The sequence below is a fragment of the Marmota monax genome, unplaced genomic scaffold, assembly GCF_021218885.2.
Source record: "Marmota monax isolate L192 unplaced genomic scaffold, Marmota_monax_Labrador192_F-V1.1 WCK01_AAM20220418_F8-fsc00025, whole genome shotgun sequence".
In the NCBI taxonomy this organism is placed as follows: Eukaryota; Metazoa; Chordata; class Mammalia; order Rodentia; family Sciuridae; genus Marmota; species Marmota monax.
Genome location: NW_026691950.1, coordinates 3865634 through 3871633, shown reverse-complemented (window position 1 = coordinate 3871633; position 6000 = coordinate 3865634).

Below are 6000 nucleotides of genomic sequence, written 5' to 3'. Positions count from 1 at the left end.
TATTCCATGATATGTATATTTTTACTTGAACTTGAGCTTCACAGATTCTCAGCAAACTAGTTCTTTAATAGTCAAAGAAAATAGAAAGAATAAATGGAGCCCCACTGTCACCTCCACACAAATAAAAGCTGCATGTATGCTGAAGACACAAAAATGGCTTTGAATAGGACCCGAAGTTTCTCTGCAAAGGTCTCAAAGTGGGATGCCGGTTTCTAATTCTACCAAAATCATCTCTATGCCATCAAGATTTTGTTTTGTTTTGTTTTGTTTTGTTTTGTTTTTGGTAAGTATCTTCAGTTAAAGCAGAAGCAAAAATCATGTAACTAACTGGACCAGGCTTGTTAGATAGAGACCTAGTCCCTGCCCTGTGCCCCAGATTAAGATATTAAACGGCCAAGCAAGGATCTCTGCCACACTCACCCTGTTCCTGTTACTTATTTTTTGTCTTGTGTTGATTCTGTGCTTTCTCTCCCGAGCTATGAGTGTTGTAGGTGGTGGAAATAAGTAATGTTGGGTGAAACACTTCTCGATACACTGCCTTGGATTTCCACATACTGATGTCAACGCTGGAGGGTAGAAAGACTTGGTCCATCATTTGGATTTTAGTCCAGGAGCAAATCTTATACTTGGAGCACAAAAGTCAGAATCCTGACACAATCTATCTGTATCTCTTCCTCTTCTATGAATCCCTGATTCTATAATTACAAGTATGTCAAGAATAAGTCTATATCCTTTGCTAAATAAAATACAAAGGCTTTGAAAAGATAAGTATTGTGTGGTTCTACTTATATGAGGAATGCATGTGTATATCCAGAGTAGACACACTCGAAAATGCAAAGTAGACTGGTGGATTCAGGGGCTGGGGAATAGGGAAATGGCAAGACACTCTTTAACAGGGTAGAGTTTCAGTTTTGCAAAATGAAGAGAGTTCTGGGGGTGGATGGTGGTGATGGCTACACAACAATGTGAATATACTTAATGCCACTGAACTGTAGCTTAAAATAATTAAGGTGGTTAGTTTCAGATTAGGTATATTTGATCACATATCAAGGAGAAGGAGGAGGAGGAAAAAAGATGTATTGGGCTACATTTTAAAAGAATAAAAGTATCTTTTACAAATATAAGATTTTTAAATTTTAACAGAACAACTATTGAGTTATGGATTTGTTAGCTGCCAGGCAGGTACTTTCAAGGGCAATCAGTTATGCTTGCAAAAAGAAGTTGCTACCCCTTTAAATGACTGTCAGTATGCCTCTAAAGTAGCTTTTTTGTTTCAAGTAATGCCCTTAGAGGAACTGTCAAGGAGCCAGCCAAAATCCCCAAGTCCTTCTGACCCAGCCCTTTCAGGTGACCCAGAGTGAATTTTGCCCATTATCATGCTAAATTCTCTACCCAGAGGCTTTCTGGTCCACCATTTTTGGAATATGGGATGTATGAAGAAGCATGATGTTGAACTGAGCATGCTCTAGAAGGTCCCTGCCTCTTTCCTGTATGAATATGCATGGCTCCCCACCCCACCCCGCTGAAAAAGCCGCTGGCTTTTGTTTGCTTGGGGAGACACTGGTTGAGGAATGATCCCCAGTGTGCTCCTAACTGCTTCAAGTAAGAAACCTGGCTTGGCTCTTTTATCTCCTGGTTGGTGGGGCTTATCAGCTGTGCAATCACCGAAAGGTGAATCCATCTCATTCAGTTACACATTTAAACACCGTTAGCACCTACAGTATGCTTTTCAGTACTACATTATGAGGATACAGCATTTATTCCAGGAGACATAAACTCTAACCTCATAGACTGGGAGCTGGGGGGACAGAGGGATATAAAGCCATTACAGCTAGGCATGGTGGTGCATGCCTATAATCCCAGAGGCTTAGGAGACTGAGGTAGGAGGACAGCAAGTTCAAAGCCAGCCTCAGCAATTTAGCGAGGCTCTAAACTACTTAGTGAGACCCTGTCTCTAAATAAAATATAAAAAAGAGTTGGGGATGTCTGTCAGTGGTTGAGCTACCCTGGAATCAATCCCTGGTACCAAAAGGAGAAAAAAAAAATTACAATTTGATGAGGTCCTGGAAGGAAAAGTTATGGCTGAAAAGGACCATTTAGGAAATGCCTATTATCCTAACTTCACCTGCAGGATTAGAAATCAAAAATCTGTCCTAAGTAAGGGGCACTGGAGCCAACATTTGAGGGGTGGAGAGTTCATCAGGAGAGAAGTTTCTAAGCCATGGTTAGTCCCAGAATTCTCAACCCAGGATCTCCCCATCAAAGACCCTATAGTGCTCTCTGGATTCCTACAACGCCATTTCCTGGAGACCAGACTCATACAAAAGGCAAATATCTTTCTTTTATAGTTCCAAATACAAAAGGGAGTGGGACCTCTAGGTCAGTGGCAGAAGAGATGGCATTTTAACCTCTGTTTTTACATTCCTCTCCAAAGCTTCCATTGGCATACATTGAATGACAGAATTCTCTAAGGGCCTGATAAGATTGTTTCACAAGGTTGGAAAAAATCTTAGAAAGGCAAAATGGTTGGATAAAAGTTTGTCATTAATTGTAATTACTTGGATCTTGGATCTGGAATGTCCCTTAAAAAGCTCATGTGTTGGGGCTGGGGATGTGGCTCAAGTGGTAGCGCGCTCGTCTAGCATGCGTGAGGCACTGGGTTCGATTCTCAGCACCACATACAAACAAAATAAAGATGTTGTGTCTATCTAAAACTAAAAAAAAAAAAAGCTTATGTGTTAGGCAATGTAGCAATGTCCACTAATGAAAACACTGAATCATAAGGGCTGTAACCTCATCAGTGAATTAATTCACTTGATGAATTAATAATTTGAATGGACTACTGGGTGGTAACTGTAGGCAGACAGGGCATGGCTGGAGGAAGTAGATCACTGGGGCATGCCCTTGGGGACTCAACCTTGTCCATGACTCCTTACACACAGTCATACTCACCTAGTCTCTCCCTCTCTGTTCTCCCCTCACCCTCTCCCACCCACCCCCATGATGTTCTGCCTCACCTTAGGCCTAGCACAATGGAGTCAGCCAACCATGGACTGAACCTCTGAAACTATGCACCCCAAACAAACTTTTCCTCCTCTAAGTTGTTCTTGTTAGGTATTTTGGTCACAACAATGAAAAGCTCACCCACACATTAACAGTTCAATGGAATATTGCTTATTTTCATCTATGTTTTCATACAAAGCAGTGCTTCTCAAGCTTCAACGTGCACATGAATCACCTGGGATTTTGTTAAAATGCAGATTCAGAGTCACTAGAGTAGGGCCTAAGACCGAATATCTAACAAGCTCCCAGATGCTCTCCCATGCTCCTGTTATCTAGACAGACAACACTTTGAGTAGCAAAGGTTTAAAGCATTATGCACAATATTGGGCATTACCACTCCAAGGGCTATACTGTTATGATTGTGTAGAAGCGTCTCATTTCTGCACTCCATGCAATGATTCTCCTCAAGTGCAATGAATTCCCCCCCCCCCGCAGTGTCTTTTAAACATCCCTAAGTCATTCATTAACTCCACTAAAGATCATGATAAATCCATCGGGATAAAGATCCTTCTGCTAGGCGGTATCTTTAAGCTCAGTGGTGCCATGTTGTTGTCATTGCCTTAGCTTTTCTCCTCTTCAATTTGTTGTCAAGTCAGCCAACCAGACTCACATCAAAGTCAATTTGAATTCATTTTGTACAATTTCAACAGATTCTATTTCAAAAGGCTCTGCTAACTTCAAAAATAATATTCATTACCTGGTCGTTGAAGGAAACTGCTCTCAGGATATTGTACCCTGCCATCCCCTAATTTGGTAATTCTATCAGGAAAAGCAATTAAGTTTGTCTGACATGACTTGTTTTTATAAATCCATGATGCTTACTGCTCTTAATTTAATTCTCCTCTCACCACTTATAATTTCATTCTCATCTGACAGTTCATATTTTCCCTCCGAATGATTTTTCCCCTTATATTACTAATCACAGGAAATGCAGTGAATAACATCGGGCTTTGGGTAGGAAGGAGACTGGGAAATCATGGGTAGTGCAAAGGTTTCCCTCAGGGAGAGCAGGAATTTTGTTCCTTGTGGTTTCTGCAGCCTCTAGAGCAGTGCATGGCACACAGATGGTGCTCAATAAATATGTGGTATCAGGTACCGTGCCAGGCATTGCAAAGACAAAGAAGAATCTGACCCAAGGCTTGCCCCACGTGTCACATTAGTTGGGAGATAAACACTTAAAGAGATAATTAGAAAGTGATATGGAAAATAAAGATACTGTGACAGATTTCCAGAAGTTAACCCTTAAAATTTTATTTTATTTTCAATGCTGGAAAGACTTCTGGTTTCAATTGCAGTACCACAAAAAAAAAAAAGGTAAAAATAAATAAAAGATTAAACACTGTTGGCAGTTTCCATCCTATGGGTTCAGAGACCTGGATTACCTGTCATCATGTATGAGTCAAAGCACAAATGGGGGTAAGGTCAACTGTCCTGAAATGCTCGAAGTCAGGAAAGATGACAAGTAAGAGAAGCCACCTGGTGAGATCTGGGAGGATGGAGGGTGGGTTGGAGGACAAGGAGGTAAAAATCCTTTTTATACATAAGGAATGTTTGAGCAGGTTTTTGTTTGTTTGTTTGTTTGTTTTGTTTTTGGCTCTTGTGACCAAAATACCCGACAAGAACAATTAGAGGAGGAAGAGTTTATTTGGAGGCTTACAGTTTCAGAGGTCTCAGTCCAATGAAGACTGGCTCCATTCCTCCCAGGTTGAGGTAAGGCAGAACATCATGGCAGAAGAGTGTGGTGGAGGAAAGGGACTCAGGACATCATCATTAAAGAAATAGAGAGACTAAGCTCAGTTTACCAAATATACACCCCAGAAGCTCAGCCCAAATGACCCACCTCCTCCAGCCACACTCTATCTGCTTGCAGTTACCACTCAGTTAATCCCCTACTGGAGATAAATTCATTGATTGGGTTAAGGCTCTTAAAACCCAACCATTTCACCTCTAAACCTTGCATTGTCTCACACATGAGTTTTTGGGGCACCCCTAGAATCTAAACCATAACAGGTAGGAATGTGTGCAAAGACATCAGTGGGTAAAACTCTTCAGTATGTTCAGAGATCTGTAGGCATTTGCTTGGGCTGGACCTTAGAGTTCTAGCAGGGAAATAGCTAAAGACGGATTTGACTTTGGATCAGAGCCAGATCCTGGAGGACCTTGCATACAGAGCTTAGAAACTCAATCAATGGGAGATAGGAAGCTACTGAAGGGGGAGAGAGATAGATGATAAGATGAATAGTGATTGAAAGAATTTAAAGGAAGAGTGTGATGGGGGCAAGACTGGAAGCAAGAGAACAGGAAATCATTCCCAACAGTCTCCGTGAATTCTAACAATGGTTTGGACCATCTTCTAAGAACAGGAAGAAGTATGCTGTCTTATCCAAGTGCCAGGTCCGGAGGCAACATAAAATGTAAACATCATCTTATTGAATTCAGAGGCCAAGGGCAAAAAAGGAGAAGAGATCGGAAAAACCTAAATGAGGCAGGATAAATCTCCAAAGTCACCAATTAGATGTGGGGAGAGAGAGGAATGTAGGATGATCTCCCTGTTCTGTGACTTGTAGATGGCAGATTTTTTTTTTAATCAATTTAGGGAAGACTTGAGGAAGAATTTGGTGGGGGGGCTGGGGATGTGGCTCAAGTGGTGGCGCGCTTGCCTGGCATGCGTGCGGCCTGGGTTCGATCCTCAGCACCACATACAAACAAAGATGTTGTGTCTGCCGAAAACTAAAAAGTAAATATTAAAAATTCTCTCTCTCTCTCCCTCTCTCTCTTTAAAAAAAAAAGAATTTGGTGGGGTGTGGGGCAGCAAATGTCATTAGTTTAATTTTAGACATGATGAGTTGGAGGGATTTATGGGACCTCCAGCTAGAAATGAACAGCTGGATAAATGAGTAAGTCTGGAACTCAAAGCAGAGTTTGGGAAGCTGACAG